General features: G+C 36.8%; 1 pseudogene; it reads left to right on the top strand.

The window, feature by feature from the left end:
- The first annotated feature begins 3117 nt into the window (after positions 1–3117).
- LOC113333829 lies at positions 3118–3217 on the top strand (annotated as a pseudogene).
- Positions 3218–23285: the final 20068 nt, after the last annotated feature.

The raw sequence follows: 23285 nt of genomic DNA, 5'->3' as shown, positions 1-23285 counted from the left end.
AAGTAATTTGTTTTCTCGTTGCCTACACGACGCCTATAGCATAATCTGAAGAATCACAATTTCAAAGGGTAGGTTCCAGTTAGGTGCCTGGACTATCGGGGCAGTAGTGAGTAAAGTTTTAAGCTTCTCAAAAGCCTCTAAACAAGCATCATCAAAGACAAACTTAACATCTTTTGCAAGCAAATTGCAAAGAGGTCTAGAAATCAAGCTAAAATCCTTAATGAATCGACGGTAAAAACCTGCATGCCCTAGGAATGACCTAATATCTTTTACGGTTTTTGGGACCTGTAAAGTCTTAATAAGGTCAACTTTGGCTTTGTCTACCTCTATACCCTTTGAAGAGACGATGTGCCCTAACACAATTCCTGATTTAACCATGAAATGGCATTTTTCCCAATTAAGCACTAAATTTTTTTCCTTACACCTAGTCAACACTAATGTCAAATGATGCAAGCACTCATCGAAAGATGAACCAAACACTGAAAAATCATCCATAAAGACCTCTAAAACCGTTCTACCATATCAGAAAATATGCTCATCACAACGCTGAAAAGTTGCAGGGGCATTACATAGCCCGAAAGGCATGCGTCTATACGCAAAGGTACCAAAGGGACAGGTAAAAGTGGTTTTCTCTTGGTCTTCTGGGGCAATAACGATCTGATTATAACCGGAGTAGCCATCTAAGAAGCAATAGTGACTATGTCCAGCTAATCGCTCTAGCATTTGGTCGATAAAAGGAAGGGGAAAGTGATCCTTCCTTGTGACCTTGTTCAATTTCCTATAGTCAATACACACACGCCATCCCGTGGTCACTCGGGTTGGGATTAATTCATTATTATCATTCTGGACTACAGTGATACCTGATTTCTTGGGGACAACCTGAACAGGGCTGACCCACTTACTGTCTGAAATTGGGTAAATAATACCCGCATCTAACAACTTAAGCACCTCTTTTCGAACTACCTCTTTCATGTTAGGGTTCAGTCGACGTTGCATCTCCCTAGAAGGTTTGGAGTCTTCCTCTAAATGAATCTGATGCATACACACAGTAGGACTTATACCCTTAATGTCTGCTATAGTCCACCCTAAAGCTTCCTTATTGTCTTGAAGTACATTTACTAGCCTACTTTCCTGATCACTATCCAAATGGAAGCTACAATCACAGGTAAAGTCTCAGATGGGCCTAAAAACACATACTTTAGAGTATCGGGTAGTGGTTTAAGGTCCAACTTTGGGGGCTCTTCTAAAGAAGGAATTAGGGTAGTCTCAGAAACTGGTAACGGTTCGAACCTAGCTTTCCATCTATCAGTGTCTAACACAGGGGTAGAATCTAATAGAGCATTCACCTGTTCAATAGTGCTATCGTCGTCTAAACCAAAATGGGATAGACAACTTTCTAATGGGTCTTCAGACAAATGTTTGGTAATGACTCCTGAACTAAGGCTTCTATCATGTTCACCTCTCAACACATGTGTCATCTAGCTCATGAGGTTGCTTACTGACATTAAAAATGTTCATCTCCATAGTCATATTACCAAAAGATAAACTCATCACACCATTTCGACAGTTAATGATCGCATTAGACGTAGCTAAAAATGGGCGACCTAAAATCACAGGTATCTGGTTCTCTGGGTCAGGGGGTTGGGTATCTAGGACCACGAAATCCACTGGATAAATAAACTTGTCGACCTCAATAAGAACATCCTCGATAACACCTCGAGGGATTTTAACAGACCTATCAGCTAACTGCAGTGTCATCTGAGTAGGTTTCATTTCACCAAGTCCTAGCTGTAAGTATACATGGAATGGCAGTAAGTTCACACTGGCTCCTAAGTCAAGTAAAGCTTTTTCTACCCGGAAGTTACCTATTGTGCAAGCAATGGTAGGAGAACCTGGGTCTTTGTACTTTGGAGTTGTGGTGTTCTGAATGATTGAACTTACGTGACTAGCTAAAAAGGCTTTCTTATGGACGCTAAGTTTTCGCTTTCGCGTACACATATCCTTAAGGAACTTGGCATAAGCAGGAATTTGCCTAATTGCATCTAATAAGGGAAGGTTTATGGTAACTTGCTTAAAAACCTCCACTATGTCATTAAAGTTCGATTCCTTCTTTGTTGGTACTAATAGCTGAGGAAATGGGGCTCTAGACATAAAATCAGACCTTTCAGGAACCGAATTCACATCATCAGAAACTTTATCAGTCTCTTCAGCTACTGGTCCTGAGAGGTGAGATTCTGAGGGGTGAACTACATATGTTCACTATCGGGCATGGTTACCTTATTGTCTACAACTCTACCACTCTAAGGGTTCTAACACATTCAATTGATTCGATGGTTTTGCACCTAATTCATGAACTCCTCTAGGGTTGGGTTGTGTTTGACTAGGAAACTTACCTTTTTCTCTCAAAGAATCACTTATCAGACCAACCTGGGTTTTTAACTCGGAAATAGCCTGACTATTTTCTTGTCCTATCCTGTTACTAGCTTGTAGACTTGTTCTACGGATAACTGAAATTTTGCAGTTTGCTGAGTTAACAAGGCGAGAGATTCCTCTAAACTTAGGATTTTCTTATCTGACTGATTCTGAAACTGAGCTAGTCCTGAAGGATTCTTAGTATAGCCAAAACCTGGGGGAGCATTAGAATTACTAAACTGACCTTGACTTTGGCCCTTAGACCACGAAAGGTTCGGATGGTTTCTCCAACCAGGATTATAGGTTTCTGAATATGGGTCAATCTTTTGACGGTTATCAAATCTAGTGTTATTATAAAGAGCATTGGCTTGCTCTTCAATATTCTGGCCTTCCCAAAAAGGCTCCACTCTACCACTAGTCTGGCCCACTTCTAAGGCTTCTAACCTTTTTGCTATAGCAGCAATTTTGGCATCTGATTCATAGCCTCCTTCTACCCTATTAACGTTTCCTCTACTTAAAAGAATTGTTTTCTGGGGTGCCCTACTATTTTCCCATTGCTGGGTTTTTTCGGCGATTTCATTAAAAAATTCCATCGCCGCATCAACAGTTTGGTTTTCAAATCCACCAGTGCATAGAGACTCAACCATGGTCGTTGTGGAATAATCTAAACCCTCATAAAGGATCTGAACTAGCCTAACCTTTTCTAAACCATGATGAGGACACTGGGATAATAAATCATTGAACCTTTCCAAATACCTATATAAAGATTCTCCCTCTTGTTGTGAAAATGTGCATATTTGCGTCCTAATAGACGATGTTTTGTGCCTAGGGAAAAACTTATTGAAAAAGGCAGATGTAAGTTGTTCATATGTCTCAATTGACTCGGAGTCCAAACTATACAGCCACGACTTGGCCTTATTTCAGGGAAAATGGGAATAACCTAAGTTTCAAAGCATCATCATCTAAGCCTCTAATTCTTAGAGTACTACAAATTTCCTCAAAATCCCTAACATGGTAATAAGGGTTTTCATTTTCTTTCCCTAAAAAGATTGGGAGCATCTGTAAGGTCCCAGGTTTCAGTTCATAGGGTGCCTCCGTTTCAGCTAACTTAATACACGAAGGACGAGTAGTCCTAGTTGGATTCAACAAAGCTTTCAAAGTTGCCATTTCTGGCGCTATCGGAGCAACAGGATTCTCTCCTCAGTCAAAGGACGTTCAAAAACAGACTCTTCAAAAGTCGGACTTTCTAGATTAAGGTAATCGAGACGCTTCGAACTACTAGGTTTCTCTTTAACAAATCTACCTAGTGTGTTTCTTTTACGTTCAGGCATACAATAGAATTTTCTAAATTGGAAGGGTAAGCAAACACAGACCAAGGCCGACTCAACCAAATCAAACCTATTGATTTCTAGCAAACAAAAAGCATGATGGCTCCACTTAGATTGTTTCTAGACCAGCTTCTAATCCTTCGAACGGGAATTCGTTACAATTTAAGCAAACCCCTCTGGAATCAATTCGAGTTAACGTAAGTTGAATAGAGGGGAGGGAAGCTCGGTGGAGCTTTGATACCCAAGGCCTCACCGGTATTACAAGGCGTCGAAGTCACGCATTCAACTTACAGAAACCGTCAAGAACTTCGAAGTATGCTTAAAAGAGTAACCAATATTTTTCGAATGACTTTCCTGTTAAGCTCGTTACCCTATCGGTCTCGTTCTAGTCAAAATTTTAGGCTTAGGTTCGCGTAGGTTACGTGTTCCTAAAGCGGGCAAGAAGAGAACGATGATGAAATCCGAACCCTTATCTTGTATGGCCAGGCCTTGCCCTTTACTAGAAAAATAAATGTCCGTATTCAGTCCTCAACATATATGCATACGAAGGAGTCCAGTAACTCGCTGACAGGGGATTCGCGAGTGTTTAGAATCTTACCTCCCGTTCCAGACGGGGGATGAATCGGTTGTAGTCAACTCGGGCCACTGACTCCGATGTCTAATGTAAGAACCCAAGGTGCAGAGACAATATCGTAATTGTCCTCATTCTCTGCAAACAATTTATATTTAAAGTACCCTTCCGTAGGGTAGTAAAAAAAATAATGTCCCAAAGTCCAAAAGTCCAAAAGTTCAAAAAAGTAAAGAAAAGTTACAAAAATAATAAACCCTAATACAGTGTATTTTTTCCTAAAAGAAAATAAACATACCCTAATTGTCTAAAATAAAATTGTCTTCTTTTCTATTCTTTTTGCTTTAATCTTTAGCTCCAAGTCTTTATGAAATCACCAAACTCTTTGGCTCAATTTTCTTTATGATCTAGAACCTGTAGACACAAGATAAATACCCAAAAACATAAAAAAGGACAAAAAAATAAAAAAAAATAAAAAAAATAAAAAAATCTAAAACCCTAAAAACAAGTCCCCGGCAGCGGCGCCAAAAATTGATGTGATTTGTAGATAGTGGTAAAAGTGGTTCGATTCTCAGACTTGTGAAGGATATTGATTAGACTTAAATTCTAATATTAAAATAGAAAACTCACTAAAAATTATAGCAAACTCAATCAAAGTTGATATAAATATTAAAAGAACACTAAGGCTAAGATTCCACTATTTTCCAAATTCAAAGTGATTTAATCCAATATTTATATTCATGCAATTTTTTTTTCGTTCAATTTGATTCTAAACTGATGCAACAAGTACATTCTCAAAATAACAGGTGTAAATACGAAGCATAGAACATCAAAAACCTAGGTCCAAGCATGCTCTATCAAAAGAAATAACAATTGCTTAACAAGAATCATTCAAACAATTTTCAATCAAGGAAAAACAATCATAAAAATAATTGCGATAAATAAATAAATAAGAATATACCACTTTTTGTTGGAAAAATAGCTTCCTCTATCGCCTCAGCAATGGGGTTTAGCTCCTCATATTAATCACTTGCTCAAAATACATGTTTGTTGCTCAAAAGTTGATTAAAAGAGTGAAAGGTGTAAAGCAGCTGATTTGCAACAGCGTAAAAGTGTTACAGACCTCTGGTACAAAGAGGAACAATGATTACTGTTGTATATAAACGTTACTTATCTTCTGCTGTTGAACAACGACACTGTTCTGCGACTGTTCCTCGTGCATCAATGTTCTTCGCGTTCTTCAACAGCAGCAGCAGCAGAAACAGAGTTTGATAAAACTCTGATTTCTTCTTCTCTGGGTCTCCTCAGGTCCCCAAACTCTCGACACCCCTTCTATATGACCCAAACAATCTATTTATATCAAAAATACCGATTAAATCTCTCCCAAATCTTCCAAAATCTCTTTCCTTCTCTTCACGGCAAAGTTGCGGCAATTTCTTGTTTTAGAATTTCTACGCGTTTCTGAGCTTTCCTTTTTATTCTAAACTCTTCCTTAGATAGATACAAATCTTTGGGAAAGTTTACAGCACTTTAATCTCTCTAAAATTCCCTAAAACAGGTCACACACGTGACTTTCCATATTCTCTGTTGTGATAAAAATCCGTCGATTGAGCCCAATCTAATCGATTTCAACACCCATGTCAGATTCCTAGACCCATAAGGAGTCTATCCTATGAAAATCAGAGGTTTAATCGACCTCAAACTCCTTCAAATCAAGAACCCTAAATCTGCCAGAAACTGTCAAGATATTTCCCGCCCCAAAACCTATAATTCAAATGTAGAAGATGGTCGCCCCCTATCCATAGTAGGGGTGCGATTAGCAGCTGCCTGGAAATGGGATGCCCCTTAGTAGTTAGGTTACCCCTTATCCAAAGTGAGTGTCCGAATAGCAAATGTCCTCCCATGAATGCAAAAAACACTTTTCGAGCCAATTTCGCCGCAAAATCTTATTTTTCCAAAAACACCTACAAAGACATAAAAAGCCAAAATAAATACAAAATCGAGCACTAACAATATATACAATTGAGATTATATCAGACACAAAAATGTGTGTATCAGTACACACTTAGGTTCCCGGACATGGATCACATATATGCAAGAGTGCATAACATGTTTATAATCCAATGTTGGTTAAGTGTTCTAAACTGTATTTTAATCATTGAAACTTTCTTAGAGGATGACAATAGCCGTTTTCACACATTATTAGCATCAAAGCAGTTTTCAAGTTATTGAAATAATCATAACGAAACACTCCAAGTCTACACCAAATGATTGTATCACACAGACCAAGTAAGATGTTACTTGGTGATTTTCACATGATCATCTTTTGACTTTCGTCAAGAATATAAGATGAACTTAGTTGAAGTGAAAGCTTACCAACACATATTTCGAGAAATATGTAAGTGAGTTAAACTCAACTCGAAATATCAAATGTGCATAATCGAAAACTATATAGTAATACGACTTATGTCTCAATATATGAGATAGAGTAGAAATAGACTTTCTGAGTGATAGATGAGCTTAAGTCTCCACATATCTTTTGTTGATGAAGTTCCACAAGCTCTCCTTAGTAGTTCTTTGTCTTCAATTGATGAACGCCGTGTAGTCTAATGCTCAACTACACAATCTATCCTAGCCCGAGATATCACTATAAGTAGACTAGAAATCAAGACTTATAGTTTTGATCACTAACATTAACAAACAAGCTTGAGATAGCAACGCTTGCGAGTTCGACCGAGCAGTGCTCTAATACAATTCAAATCATAACTAGAGATGTGATGGCTTGTTACAAAGTTTACAAACAATGGTATCTCATAAAATGATCCAACAAAGATTTTGCCTCATTCTTGCGGACACAAATCGTGTACCGCGCCTTTGCATTTTGCTAGAAACTCGCTTTTGTGAATGAGACCTTCAATTCAAGTCAGAACTAGAGATATGATGGCTTTTTACAAAGCTTACAGTCAATGATACAATATCTTATAAAATGATCCAAAAAATATTTTGCCTCATTTTTGCGGATACAAAGTGTGTTTCGCCGCATTTCCATTTCGTTGAAACTGTTGAAAACCCTAGTTTTAAGCTAAAACAAAAATGGGGATAATTAGCGGTGGATTTAAGTTCATACTTGGTATGGGATTTGGGATTTATATTCCTCGAAATTACAATGTACCAAACATCAAAAACCTTGCAAATACTGGGATTTTTATGGCTAAACATTTTGAAGAGAATTGCAGGAAGCCCAAGAAGAGGGAAGAAGAAGATGAATAGTAGTTTCAAGAGAGAAAGTAAGCGACACAGATGGTTATAGAGAATCAACAACTCAGGTTTTTGTTATTTTTCTCAGTTTAATTTTGATTTTAATTTTGTTGGTTACGGTGAATAGTAGATTCATCTCAGATATTATTGTTAAAGGGTATATGAAAAAGCTTTGAATTACTACTGACTCTAATTTCAATGGGAAATATGATTTTTTTTTTAAAACATTTGGTTGAAACTCGTTTTTGCGAATGAGACCTTCAAATCTAGTCAGAACTAGAGATGATGGCTTGTTACAATGCTTACAAACAATGGAACAATATCTTATAAAATGATACAAAAAATATTTTACCTCATTTTTACGGATACAAATCGTGTACCGCCGCCTTTGCATTTTGTTAGAAACTCGCTTTTGTGAATGAGACCTTCAATTCTAGTCAGAATTAGAGATATGATGGCTTGTTACAAAGCTTACAGTCAATGGAACAATATCTTATAAAATGATCCAAAAAATATTTTTCCTCATTTTTTGCGGATACAAAGCGTGTACCGCCGCGCTTTTGCATTTTGTGAAAAACTAGCTTTTGATAATGAGACATTCAATTCAATGGAACAATATCTTATAAAAACATCCAAAAAATATTTGCCTCTTTTTTGAGGATACAAAGCATCTACCACCGCCTTTGCATTTGGTTAGAAACTCGCTTTTGTGAATGAAACCTTTAATTCAACTGAAAACTAGATAAATGATGGCTTGTTACAAAGCTTACAGTTAATGGAATAATATCTTATAAAATGATACAAAAAATATTTTCCCTTTTTTTTGAGGATACAAAGCGTCTACCGCCACCTTTGTATTCTGTTAAAAACTTGCTTTTGTGAATGAAAACTTCAATTCAAGACAGAAATATTGATATGATGGCTTGTTACAAAGCTTACAGTCAATGGAACAGTATCTTATAAAATGATACAAAAAGTATGTTGTCTCATTTTGCGAATACAAGGTGTCTACCGCCGCCTTTTCATTTTGTTAGAAACTCTCATTTGAGAATGAAACCTTAAATTCAAGCCAGAACTAGAGATATGATGGCTTGTTACAAAGCTTACCACCGCCAATGGAGCAATATCTTATAAAATGATCCAAAAAATTTGTTGCCTCATTTTTGTGGATACAAAGCGTGTACCACCGCTTTTCCATTTTGTTGAAATATGCTTTTGAAAATGAGACCTCCAATTCAAGTCAGAACTAGAGGTGTGATGGCTTGTTACAATGCTTGCAAACGATGGAACAATAATACAAGAAAAATAGCTAAGAAAAGTGTAAGAAACCGATATTAGAATTAGGTATTTTAGGCACCTATCAGCTTCTCTTCTCACCACTCTGGGAAATTATTCCAACATCCGCAAAGTCACCATTATTTCGGGGCCTTATGACATGCTCACTCAACAGTTGTTGAAGTCAACAAAACGATTAAGTCGTGAGATGTTATACTTTTCTGAAAAAGTAAAAAAAAAAAAGAAAATACTCGCTTGTGAAGATTCTGGGAATGTTTTTCTCTTATCATTACTGGGGAGTGGTTTCAGTCGAGGACGATCATCAATCATCTCTGTATAAGGAGCACCACGCTATGCAATACGTACATCAATCTTGATATTCTTCCTAGAGAAACTTCTTAGACCACTTTGGAGGATAAAATGGATTTTACTCTATCTACTGAAAATTCTATCTCACACGTTTCAGGTACTTCAATTTGTTTAGCAGCATGCTCGGCTATGGTACCTGAACTATCCTCCATATTGACATGATCTTGTTGTACTTTTAAGGGTCATGAACTCTCAAATTTTTCAAGTACAAACATAAAAATAAGATATGTCAACAAACTTCAACGGAGAGCAAGTCGATTAGAAAACAAACTTAAACTTGTTCTGAAGTCGAATCCATCTGAGGTATGTAAACTTAACTCATCTCCGAAGAAGTTAATTTCTAAAGAACTCTCAGCTAAATCTAGAGATTCATCTTCATACGTTTGAAGGTACAAGGACGAACAAGTTTGGGTTCCAATAGAGTTGCCAATGGGAGCAATGGAATGTGCACTACATATTTTTCCAATCAAGCATGGAAAGCCTAACTTCTTATTGGATGACATCATTGAGACCATTTGAAGAATTATAAAGCCACAAATATCAAGACTTTGAGCACCCAATTCAAGGAAATAGACCAACTCCGCAAATTCACAATTCCACCAAGAGTTCTCAATTGTGGAGGGACAAAGATTAGAAATGCCAAGTTTTCCGAAAATAATGATGCTGAGTTGAACACGTTCAGAATCACTGGAGTACTTGGAGTGGTGAAGATTTCAAGGAATGTTGAAGAACCAAGGAAATCAAGCATGATGGATGAGAAGCTACAAAGTTTATTTATTTTGTAACCCATATGTATTGATAGTTTTGTCACTAAAATTGACAAAGGGGGAGATTGTTAGAGCATTGCTCGGTCGAACTCGCAAGCGTTGCTATCTCAATTTGTTTTATCAAGTTTAGTTGATCAAAACTATAAGTCTTGATCTCTAGTATACTTACAGCTATGTCTCGGATTAGGATAGAATGTGTCACTACACCATTTTCCCGATTAGCAACAGAATTTTGCAACGGCTCTTATGCAGTTGCGAATTCGCAACTGCTCAAATATTAGCAACTGCAGCAAATTTTTAACTTCATTCCGCAGTTGCGAATTTTTGAGCCGTGTTGATGGCTGAGCATACCACATGTGCTTCCTGCTTGGGTGCAAGGTAAAACTAGAATTCCACATGTGGGACGAGTTTGAGTGGATGGCAACACTATCTTTTACGGTTAAGATTTGCTCTATAATTTTGGACGGTTTGATCAAATATCTCACCTTAACCCTATATTTATCTGAAAGAAGAGAACACTTCGCCTCTATCACTCTCATTTATCTTTCTCGTTTTACCTTACCTTCACTCTATTTCAGTCTCTGCTTCAAAAAAAAAATCATGACTCTCACTTCTGCTATCACCACCACCATGCGCAAACCACTAAACAGAAAACAATTTCTTTACAATTTTCTCTGAAACTCATTTTTCTTCAATCTTTTTCTTGAAAACCTACCACCATTAAACCTAGAGAAATCTTTCTCCTGATTATATTGTTCTTCAATCCTTCTCTTGAAAACCCATCAATATTTTCTCCTAAAAATTCCTCGTGCTTGATTTTCTACAGGAATAGTTAGGGTTTGCAATTTTGAAGTTAGGGTTTGCAAATTATTTTGGGAGATTCGTGATGAAGATCATGTTGTTCCAATTTCTAATTGTTTTAGGTGATTCGCCACGAAATCATGTTTACTTATTCTCGGAATTTTATGTTTTTGGTTTTAATTTGTGTTAGATTCAGTGAAATCTGAGGATTGATTAGGTTGTTTATGATTATTTGTTTTTTTGGCATTTTTAATGAATCTGACGGTTGGTTTGTATTTTTTATGTATTGATTTTGATTTGAGTTGTGGGTTTGTTATGGTTTTGAATTTTGATTAGGGTTCAATTTTGGGTTTGGAGTTTTTTTTTTTTTTTTATGTGAAGTGTGTAAATTTTAGAACATGATGTTGTTGTTGATGTTCAATATGGGTCTGTGTTGGAATGGTTGGACATAAATTGAAGAAACCAGTTTGAATCTGGTGAGATAAGGAGGAAGAATCAAGCTGGTGTTATGGGTTTGTGGTCAATTCATGTTTTATAGGGAAGAAGTTTGAGGTGGGTTAGGTTTGTTGTTGAGTATTTGAACAGGTGCTTGGTTATCAGCTGAGGACTTGTGTTGCTGTTGTTGTTTCATCCAGGGAAAGTGAACTGAAGAAGGATGAATAGCTGAGATGATAAGAAGACAGAGTGGATGCTTGCTGGTGAGCTGAATTCAGTGAAATTCTACGGTTAGATGAATGTTAGGATAGGGATGCAGCTGCAATTTGTTTGCGCTGAGTTATTGTTGGTTCTGGTGATCAATTGATGCAGCTGCAGTTGATGATAGACTGAGACTAGTAGTTGTTGAGTTGCAAGTGATGATGTAATGTCTAGTAGCGGTGGTTGTTGCTGCAGAAAAGTAGGTGTTTGAACTAAAGGAAGATTGAAGCTAAGATGGGTCTGTTGGTGGTGATTGAACTATGATACTGACAAGGAATGGTTGGTACTGTATTGCATGTTGCTGCTGTAGAAGGTGAACGTATGGTGCAGATAAAATTGTAAGAAGACTCTGAACTGAATGGTGGATGCTTATAAAGCAGTGGTGGTATTGAACTCTAGCCGCACTTGAGATGGAGATTATGTTAGAGAAGAAGATGATGGTGATGAACAGGTTAAAGACATGGATATGGATTTGGTGGTGATGAGTTATGATGAGCTGAGTTGCCAGGGAAATGGTGTTGGTGATATTGCAGTTGTTGATTTCAAACGAACTGAAGAAGCAGGTGCTAGTGCTGTGGTGCAGTGGTTGTTAAATTGAGATTGAATGGTTGCAGATTTGGATTCGGTTGCTGCTAAGGAAAATAGAGGAGACATGTATTGAAACGACAGTTTCTGGTGGTCCTAGTGGTGATTTAATTTAGGGGAAGAAAGAGATGATGATACTGGTGTTGGTTGTGCTGTATCTTCGAAGTGTAGGTTAGATGGCTTGTTTGAGTTGCAGATGATGCTGCAATGGAATTGGGCCCAAGGTTGTATAGAAGATGGTACTGGTGTTGGTGGAATGGGATGAGAACTGCTAAGAGTGTGACTTGAACTGACCTGAGCTAAAGAATGCAGTGATGAGAATGTTGCTGCAACTGAAATGATATGAACTGCGAACTAGTGGTGCTGTTGTGTGTGCTCTGAAATTTGTATGTACTGCATTTGGGTTTTGTAGATGTTGATGGCGGCTGAGCAGATACAAGCAAGTAGGTGGTAATGGGATGGAATCTTATTGTTTCTTAAACTTGTTCTCCAAAAATAGTGCTTACCTAAGAAAATATTTGTAGCTATTACAGGAATACTTACAAGGTTTGGTCAGACAACAATTTGAATGCAATTCGTAAAGCTTGGATACCAACTGGTAGGATACTGCACCTCTGTCTTTTTCTCATACATACATTGATTATGCATAAGTATCCTTTTACCAGTATGAGAACCTTACCCTATGCCACCTGATACGTTTTCATCTCTGTACCTTGATGACTATTATTATAGAGGCGGAATTCAGAATAATAATAGACGAAAACTAGAAAACACAGAACACAAAGTAGTAATTCGAAGAAATATATCTTCTCTAGATTATGAACAAGAAAACTATTACAATTCTCTCTTTGTTACGCTCACAATTTGCTAAGCTTGCTTATACAATAATTAATTGCCTCATAAACTTCTCTCTAGGTATGTGTGTTAAACCTCCTTTTCTATGTGTCAAACCACACTCTCTAGATATAGGTTTGTCTGTATCTCAAACCATATACTAGATCTAAGTGTGTCTGTATCACAAACCATACTCCAGATATATTTAGCTATGAGCTAAACATCTCTATTTATAGCTTTAGCGGTTTTCCAAAACTTCTAGGAATCTATTTCCTTTTCTAAGAATAATTCCTTTTCTAGGTATATTTCCCTTTCTAGGAATATTACCTTGTTTAGGAAGTATTTCCTTATCTTCGCATACTTCCTTACTTTGGTTTGGTTTCCCAAGCCTCCTAGGAATTTAATTTCCTTCTATAGGAATACTACCTTAAATCATTAATCCTCATAAATTACAATTCTATCCTCAATCCATCTTGAGGATCACTAGTTCCCGAAGAGAGGAAGATACACATGTATCACCACCACCTGAGCATGCACGACTTTTGGAAATGTCCTTTTAACATAAGATATAACGTTGTGTATAAAGATTTTCAGGACAGGAAAGAACTCGAGGGTAATGTTAAATAATTGATGAATGTTATTAGGTGTTATGAGCATGTTTGCAAACACTTCGTATATTTTATTTCTTGCTACAACTTATAAAAGTCTAGAACACAATTTATGCTCGTGCAGCTTTAAGAAAAATGAAAGAGGGCAAGGGCATCATCATAAGATTTGTTATTGAAGAACGTTACATTCTTTGCATACTGAATTAAAACTTCCGGCTATAATTTCAAATCTCCTTATAACTTGGTTTATATTGAATCAATGATTTTCAATGAGAATGTGGAGATACCTTGGATGGAGAGATAGGCCATGAATATATGCAGCATAACGACTTCATTATTCTTGTAAATTCAGTAGATCAGCGGACTATTTAATTTTCCATAAGCACGGCTAAACTTAGTTATAAATATTGTTCGAAAGTCGCCTCCTTTAGTCTTATAAGATTTGGTTAGTACTTCTAACACTATCTTATGGACTAATGTGGATGTTGTTCTTTTGTTCCGTGTTTTTGAACGTTAGTCCGTGATCTTTATTGTGCCTGATTTGTTTGATATGCTTTATTTATATCGACTCATTTGTTGTTTTATTCATTTCCTTTTGCTAATGAAGCACTCCTTGCGTCATAGCAGAGCTGGAGAATTTATGTCAGAACAAAAGAACCGAGTAGCTTTCAGGTTAGATGTATATTTGAGAAGTTTCATTGTTCTCAAATTAGCTAGCATGTTTTATTCTTAACTCTGGGGATTGTTTTTAAGCTAAACTATGTGACATGTCATTTATTGTTTGATAGTACTGCAAAGGATCATCGATTTGAGAGACTCCCATGTATTCACTAAGGAACTTAGGCTAATGATTCTATAGTTAATAGAGTTACCCATGTATGAACCAACACCAAAACATGTTGGTTCATGGTTATTGTTGAAAAATTGTGGTGTCACGTCTCTACTTCAATACTGTATGATTCGTTTTATTTTATATCATTCAGTTGTGTTTTTCTCTTCATCTTCCTTTCTTGTTTATATAAACCTTGCTTTCTTCTGGATGCAACATAATTGTTACATTGTTACGACATAACCTTGGTTTCCATTCCATGAAGGCTTCAAGTAACGGGGAGTGAATCTAAGATTGCTTAAAGCACTTTTGGAGGGTACAGTGTGATGATGATACGACAACAAGTGAGAGTAAGGAAGATTTTCAATGTTCAATTTAGAAATAATGAGAGTAATCTAAAACATAGAAATCTACATAATTGAACTTATAACAGTGTTTAAATTAATATGATGAAAGCTTACAAAAATATAGGTATCTAAAAGAATTAAACTGTTCATGCTTTGATATGTTGTATAAATAGTAAGATTAGTTTTTTCATTCTTGTATGTGTACAGTTTTGTTAATATGTTTTTAGTGTTTAGGCCTGAATTTAGCCTGAAAATATTGCAGGGAACTCTTGACTAGGTCAACAGAAGATTGATTTTTTTTTCTATTGCTAAAAATTTAGCAACGGCCATCAGTTGTTCTAAGTTTTGAACCAGAATAACAAAACCCGGTAGGCTAAACGGAGCCGCTCTAAAAAAGTCGGTTCCAATTTTCGCAACGCCTAAATCAGGTTGCAAATTATTAACTTCGCAACCGCTTAAGCTGTTGCAACAACGGCGAGCAGTTGCTAAATTTGTTCATTACTGCTAAAATCGTTGCAAAGTCAAGAAAAAAACAGTTGGCTGAACCGAATACCGTCGCGAAAAATTTCGCAACGGCTTTAGTTGCAAAAAATGCAACGCCACGTTTTGCAACGGTTTTCCGCTGTTGTAAGTCCTTTTGCAATAGCGTTTAGCCGTTGCTAATCCTCAAAAAACGGGGTAGTGTGTAGTTGAGCTTTAGACTTCACGGCGTTTATCGATTGAAGACGAAGATCTACTGAGGAGAGATTGGAGGAACTTCATCAACAAAAGGTATGTGGAGACTAAAACTTATCAATCACTCAGAAGTCTATTCTATTTTATCTCCTAATGAGACTAAGTCGTATAGCTATATAGACTTTTATATTATACACATTTGATATTTCGAGCTGAGTTTAACTCGGTTCTCAAAATATATGATGGAAGCTTTTTGTTTTGGCTACGTTCATCATATTCTTGACGAGTTTTGTTGAAAACAATTTATTTGTTGGAAACTAGATAATAAGTCAAAAGATGATCATGTGAAAATTGTCTCGAAACATCTTACACGACTTGTGTGAGACGATCATTTGATGTCGACTCGGAAAGTTTCGTACTGATCATTCGATCACTTGAAAATTACTTATAAGATAATAGTTTGTGTGACACATCTATTGTCGTCTTCTAAGGATGTTTCAATGACTGAAATGAGAGTTTAGAACAAAAACCTTTGTCTGGATACAACAGATTATGCATACCTAGTATGCAAACTGTTTCGGTATGATTCAGGTCCGTGAACCTTGCTTGCATACCTAGTATTCTAACGGTTTTAACTGTTTAAGTCCGGGAACCAAGTTTGCACACCAGTATGCGAACGGTTCTACCTGAATTAAGGTCCGGGATAGAAGTATGCATACCCGTTTGCAAACTGCTGGACAAGTCCAAAGTCCGGAAGCTATAGTTTGCGTACTGTAGATACCGTCGAAATCCGTTAAGATCTAATATCTAAAATGGAAATACACTTAGAAATTATTAATAAGGGAAGCCGCCACCCAACTTAGGAAATTGGAACCCAAAATAGGCACTGATCCAAAACAGAGAAATAGTCTGGAAATGAAGATACGAGCTAGAAAGGTGTGAGGCACTTAACCCGTCAAATCCAAAAAGTTAGCCTCTACTTTATAATTGGGATGCTAGAGTTTTAATTGCAAAAAATATATATAAAAAGAATGCTAACTTCATAAAATTATAAACCTGCAAAATTACCAAATTATTAGATACCCAAATCTCAATTATTAAACCAGAGACAAAATTATAAGAATTAAAAACCAAAATAATTTGGAAATCAAAATCAATATATTAACCACCAAGATTATTATTATTACTAACCAATTACTATTATTAATCAATGAAATTACCAAAAGCAATTTTCAATTTATATTTCTTACTATCACAGACACACTGTTTTTCATTAGTACCAATTTTTTAATGCATGTCATAATAATTAATCAACTTATAAAAACAGTACCATGTAATTTAGTCTCCAATAAGATTAGTTAAAACACATGTTATTTCTTGGAACATAACTGGTTTTGAATGAATCAAACTTATGCAAGGCAGCAAGACGTAAATAGGGTCTCATCGACCAATCTCAACTCATAAAAATGCTGTTTCTAGTTTCGAGCATCAAATGAAAACAAACATACGTAGATTCCACATTCTAAGCATTCATACGAACAAAATATGCTAAATAAAAGTTGAAACAAAAATAGGACAGACCTGTTTCTGTGTTTTTTTTAATACAATCCGCAGGGTTAAGGACACCCTAACCAAAACAAAAAACTAAGAAAGAAAATACAATTTGAGACTCCTATCCTCATCCAATATCTTCAGCTCCGGACTGAATTCACCAGGATCAAGTTCCACAAACTCGACAGAGGGGTGTTTAGCAGCCAATAAATCAGCTGCACGATTTGTTTCCCTGTATACATAACTCACTCTTACCCTCCTAAACCCCAACTTCAGTTTACTAATGTGTCTCCAGAGATGAATATTCTCCCAACAAGGCTTACAGTCCTTACCATTAAATAGATTATAGACAGCCATTGAGTCAGTGCAGATATGGATTTTAGGCAAGTTTTTAATTCTTGCTAAACTCAAAGCTAGGTCAGCACCCTTAAGTTCAAGAGAAATAACAAAATCTGGAGCAGAACCGCCAATAGATGCAGCAATAGTAAGGCCAGAGCAGTCCCTAATAATAGCGCTGAAACCCCCAGAATCATCACCCCTAGATCCATCAATATTGATCATTACTTCATCATTTGCAGGATATTTCCACCTGCAAGCAATGACCTTCTTCTAAACCAACTTACAAGTTACACTCCATCTATTCAAAAAAGACCTCACAAAGGGAGAATCAACATCAGAAAATTTCCCCGACTCCACTTTCAATCTAACATCAGCAATAATAAGGTAGCTGACAGAGTCAGCAGAGTTCAAACTGACAACATGTAACCTGTTATTACGCTCCTTCCATATATGGTACAGAAAACTGTTCAAGGCCAATTTCCTGATAGCATTTACAACACCTTCCCCAACAAAGTGAGTAGCACACCAAAGTAACTTTTGATCCCAAGAAGGAAGGCAACTTCTGATAAATCCCAACTTATATAAAATTCCTTGCCAAATCTCAGCAGCAAAGCTACAGCTGCAGAACAAATGGTCTTCATCCTCAGGAGCATCATTACAAAACATACAAGAAGCATTAGGTATAACCCCCCACTAGAAGAACCTACTGCGAGTTTTCAATCTCTTGTGCATAGCCAGCCAACCAATAAAGGAATGTTTGGGAATCAAGCCTTTAAACCAAACAAGCTTGGCCCATCCAACTTTAGGACTAGAATGAGCAATTGCACTATAAGTGTCTTTCATGGAAAAGTTTCCATATTTACTGGCCTTCCAAACCAAAGAGTCCTCCTCCTGAGTGTCAAATTTTATCTTAGCAAATTCATTAATCACAGAAGAACCCAATCCCTTGATACTAGAAACATCCCAACCTCCTACACCCACAAAGTCTGCAACCCGATGCTTACCCTGATCCACCACTGAGTGAATTGCTTCCACATGAAGCCAATCACAAAGTCTACCCCTAGGGTGCCAAAACCCAAACAAAAAGCTGGTCTCCTGATCATTACCAAGAATCGTAAGCAAAAAAGACTTAGCAATCTCTATGCATTCAAGAATCCTACGCCAACTCCATGAACAATCTTGAGGGACAGGCATGTTCCAGAATTCCTTATTCTTGACTAAATTTTCCTGCACCCACGAGCACCAAATAGAATTTCTACCTGACACCAAGTCCCAAATATGACGAAGATTTGCCGCTATATTCGTAGTCTCCAGATCCTTAACTGATAGACGCATTTATGTGTCTAATATAGCTCATTTGTATATATTGTTAGTGCTCGATATCGTACTTATTTGGATATTTTATTTATTTGTAGGTGTTTTTGGAAGAATAAGACTTTGTGGCGAAATTGGCTAAAAATATGGCATTTGGACCTCCGTAGATAGCATACCGGAAGCTCCCCGAAGTGTACCGGAAGCTCCCCAGAAATACCCCGGAGGAACCCCGAAAAAGTGCAGAAAACATCCCAGAAGAATTGCTAAAGGCACCCCTAATTTGGATAAGGGGCACCCCATTTCAGGGCATGTACTAAAGGGACACCGGAACTGGATAGGAGGAGTTCATCTTCAAAGTTTCAAAACTGGATTTTGGCGGGAAAAGAACTCTGCAGAAGAACAGTTTTAGGGGTTCGAATTTGAGCGAGTTTTAAGGAGATTCAACATCGGATTTTCACTGGGCTGGACTTCCTAGACTATAAAAAGATCAGTATAAGCAATTTAACCCAACCAATTGGGCTGGAATGACCGGGAGAATGGATCAAAGTCCAAACAGGACAGTACCGTGCTGTTCACTTTCAAATATTTGTGAGAGATTTGTGGAAGACTTTTACGCTAGATAACTATGCACCTAGTCTTGTTCAAGTCTTAAGAGAAGTTTGGAGCGTAATAACTGGCCAGAGGACGCGTACAAAGGAACAGAAAAGAGATTATTCTCTCAACTGCTCGAGAAGAAAAAAAGAAAAATACTCTCGGATTTGCACGAGAATTTTGGTTCTGTTGGCTATATAAAGCATTGCTTCGAGTCTTAGAGGGGTTAGAAAGTTTTAGGAGAGAGTTAGGAGGAGTTTAGAGCCGGAAACAAAGAAGTTACAGAGAATTTGTTGTTGTTACTGCTGCTGCTCGAGGAGGAAGAAGAAGACGAAGAACAGACGCTTCTGAAGTGTCGTTCTTCAACAGTGCTTACAGCGAGAAATAGGTGTCGTTTTTCTACTGCAGTTCACTTGTGTCATTATAAGCTGCAATACCATTGTAACAGTGACGCTGTAACATTTATACAGCGTTGCAAACTTCTTTTTACACCATTTTCATCAATAAAAACACATTATTAAGCCATGGATACATCTTATGATTATGTTTTTGGGATGAGGAGCTAAACCCATTAGCCGAGACGACGGAGGAAGCCATTGATCCATATTGATTGGTATAATTCTAATTTTATTATTTATTGCAATATTATTATTTGATTATTTGCATGGAATTGAATTTGAAATATTAGTTTTTATTGAATAGTTGTGAATTATTTTGATGAAGCATGCTGGGTTTTAAAAACTTTTGATGTTTTATACTTTGTGATTACAATTATTACTTCAAAAATATATTTGAGGCAAATATTATAATTATTTTTAAAGATAGAATTGCATGAATATTTAGAGTTTACTATTTAATTGGTCAATGGTGGAATCCTAGTCTTGGTATTTTCTCTAAAGGTTTGAACTATTTTATTTATTTGTCTGTTTAATTTAAATCTAGAAAAATTGTTTTCTTCACAAGTCTGAAAAGACCCCTTTTTACCACTACAACTACAATCACTATTTGAAATCCATCAAATTTTTGGCGCCTCTGCCGGGGACCTGTGTTTAGTTAGCATTTTTTTTAGATTTATTTTTTTTATTTATTTGTTCTTCTTTACGTTTCTGGTTTTTTGTCTTTTTCTTTCAGATTCTTGAAGTTGGAACGAAAGAAATTTTTGCCAAAGTTTTTGGTGGACATTTAAAGACTTGGAGTAAAAGGCAAAGCAAAAGGAGCAAAAGAAGAAGAATTTTATTTATTTTTTTGATAAAAAGAGAGAAAAAAAAAGAGACATTTTTATTTTTGTAATTTTTTTTAGACTTTCTTTTCTTTTGTATTTTTTATGGACTTTGGACATTAATTTTGGGACATTAATTTTTTTTTTTACCCTACGGAAGGGTACCCTTAAATATAAACTGTGTGCAGGGAAGGACGGTGATTACAATATCACCTCGTCCCCTCGGGTTCGCACACGACATATGAGTCGTGGCCCGAGTCGACGACAACGGTTCATCGCCCGTCTGGTACGGGAGGTAAGTCTAATCGAAACACTCGCGAATCCCCTGCAAGCGAGTTACTGTATTCCTTAAGGTGATAATTGTTTGAGGACGAACCAGACTGTTTTTATATTCCTAGTAAAGGGCAACGCCTGGCCTAAACAAGATAAGGGTTCGGATTTCATCACCGCTCCCTTCTTGCCCGCTTTAGGAGAACAAAACCTAACGCGAACCCAAGCTTTAAAATCTGATTAGAAAGAGACCTATAGGGTATCGAGCTTAACAGGACAATCATTCGAAAAATATTGGTTACTCTTTTAAGCACACCTCAAAGTTCTTGACGGTTTCTGCGAGTTGAATGCGTGACTGCGCCGCATTGGATCGGTGAGGTTTTGGGTATCAAAGCTCCACTGAGCTTCCCTCGCCTCTATTCAACTTACTTTAACTCGGATTGATTCCAGAGGGGTTTGCTTAAATTGTAACGGATTCCCTTTCGAAGGATTAGAAGATGGTCTAGAAACAATCTAAGTGGAGCCATCATGCTTGTTATTTGCTAGAAATCTTTAGGTTTGCTGTGGTAAAGTCGAGTCAGCCTGCTGTGTGATTGCTAAAACCTTCCTGTTAGGATTTTTATTTCTTTTTGAATTCTTTTTAGTGTATGCCCGATTTTGTTAATAGGGCTTGGAAAAGAGATACTCTAGGTCGATTGATTAGCGAAAAACCTAGTAGTTCTTCTGATTTAAGCAGGGAGCTCGAAGACTCTTCTTTGGAAAGCCTTGTTTTTGGAAACTTCAGTTTTGAGAACCTATCTCTTCGTGAGGAAAGTACCCCTAGTACTTCTGTTGTGTCAGCGATGGAAACTTTGAAAGATTACATGTTCCCAACTAGGTCCAACCGAGCCTCGTGCATTAAATTGCCAGCCACTACGGCTAATTTTGAGATAAAACCTAGTATTCTTCAGATGATCCCTATATTCTTAGGAAAGGATGATGAGAACCCTTATTTTCATATTAAGGACTTTGAGGAAATTTGTGGAATAATTAGGATAGAGGACCTTACCGATGAAGTCTTGAAACTTAAGATGTTTCCCTTTTCTTTGAGAGACAAAGCCAAGACCTGGCTGAACAACCTACCGTCTGAATCCATAGAACACATGACAGGAACTTATCGCTGCCTTCTATATGAAGTTCTACCCTACGCATAAAACTGCAGCTGTTAGGCAGAACATTAGTACTAGTGTGCAACAAGAGGGAGAGTTTCTTTATAGATTTTTAGAGCGATTCAATGATCTCCTATCTCAGTGTCCTCACCATGGATTTGATAATATGAAACTCGTACAGATTATTTATGATGGTTTAGACTATTCGACCAAAGCCATGGTTGAGTCTATGTGCGCTGGTGAGTTCACTAGTAAAAATGCTGATGATGCTTTTACCTTCTTTTATTGCTCACTAATTATTTCTCCAAACCACTTCTCTTCTCTAAAACTTTTGTCTAAGATTTTTCCCAAAAACTTTTCTCCCTAAAATTCCTCCTCCCTAAACACCAAAAGTAGCTCTCTATTTATAATTTTTCTCCATTAACCATAACCGTAGGATTAAATGACGTCGATCTTACGGCTCACATTAAATATATAAATATCTTACCAAATTAATTATATTTTCTTCCAATTAATAAAAACTCTAAATTATATTCCATCTGATTTACAAAATATATGAAAGATACCAAGTAATGCCTAGATTTCAAGCTAAATGGAAAATCTTGGATGCGAAGCTAAACTTGAAACAGTGTCGACATTTTGAACGGGAAGACTTCTGGTACAACCAATGTAGTTAATATCGGATACCGGTTTGTCTCGGCCGGGGACCGGTTTACTGGTACAACATTGTATCGGGGAGATTTCGGTTTCAAATATCGGTATAATATCGGTTCTAAATTTTATATCTATAACTTTTATAATAAACATTTGTTCAAATAAGATCCCCTATTTGAATCACTTTCGTGCATACGTAGTTAGATCACATACCATGGGAAAAGGAGGCTGATGCAGTGATGTTCCCACTAATTAAGGCAGACTTGAACCAACCAAAATGTTGGATAGTCAGAACCTTACTCCCAATTTGGTTATTAAACTACCAACAAGTCATACCTATTAAACATGTTGGCTTGAAACATGATGTTCAAAATTGATGGAACACTAACTACTGTAGGTGGCGTGGTTTTGGTTTTGGTTTCGATGAATTTCTGAATTACTTATATTTACTTTTTGGGTGGAAAGAATACCATCCTTTTATGTATCAGAGTATACGAATTCAATTTAAATTGGAACAACTTATTGCTAGTGTCTATGTATATTATGATGATGATCAGAAGGTGCAAGAACTGGAAAAGACAAGATCACGAAAAGAAGAAAATCTACGGCAAAGATACACGAGATTCAACACATAAAAGCATCACAGAACATTCATCACAGAACAATTAGAAGAGATTAATAATCAAACATCAATCTCTTGCTGGAAAAAAGAAAAATCAATTGAATCTTGCCCCGTTAAGATTGAGAAGAAGAGCTTTTTCAGATGAATATTCGATGGGACTCGGGGATTTCATCTCTTCCCTTCGCTTAAAATTCCCAAATTACCATGATGTTCAGAACAAATACC

The sequence above is a fragment of the Papaver somniferum genome, unplaced genomic scaffold (genome assembly GCF_003573695.1).
Source record: "Papaver somniferum cultivar HN1 unplaced genomic scaffold, ASM357369v1 unplaced-scaffold_133, whole genome shotgun sequence".
Lineage (NCBI taxonomy): Eukaryota > Viridiplantae > Streptophyta > Magnoliopsida > Ranunculales > Papaveraceae > Papaver > Papaver somniferum.
The sequence above is the reverse complement of the archived record's forward strand: the minus strand, read 5'-3'. Positions and strand labels throughout refer to the sequence as shown.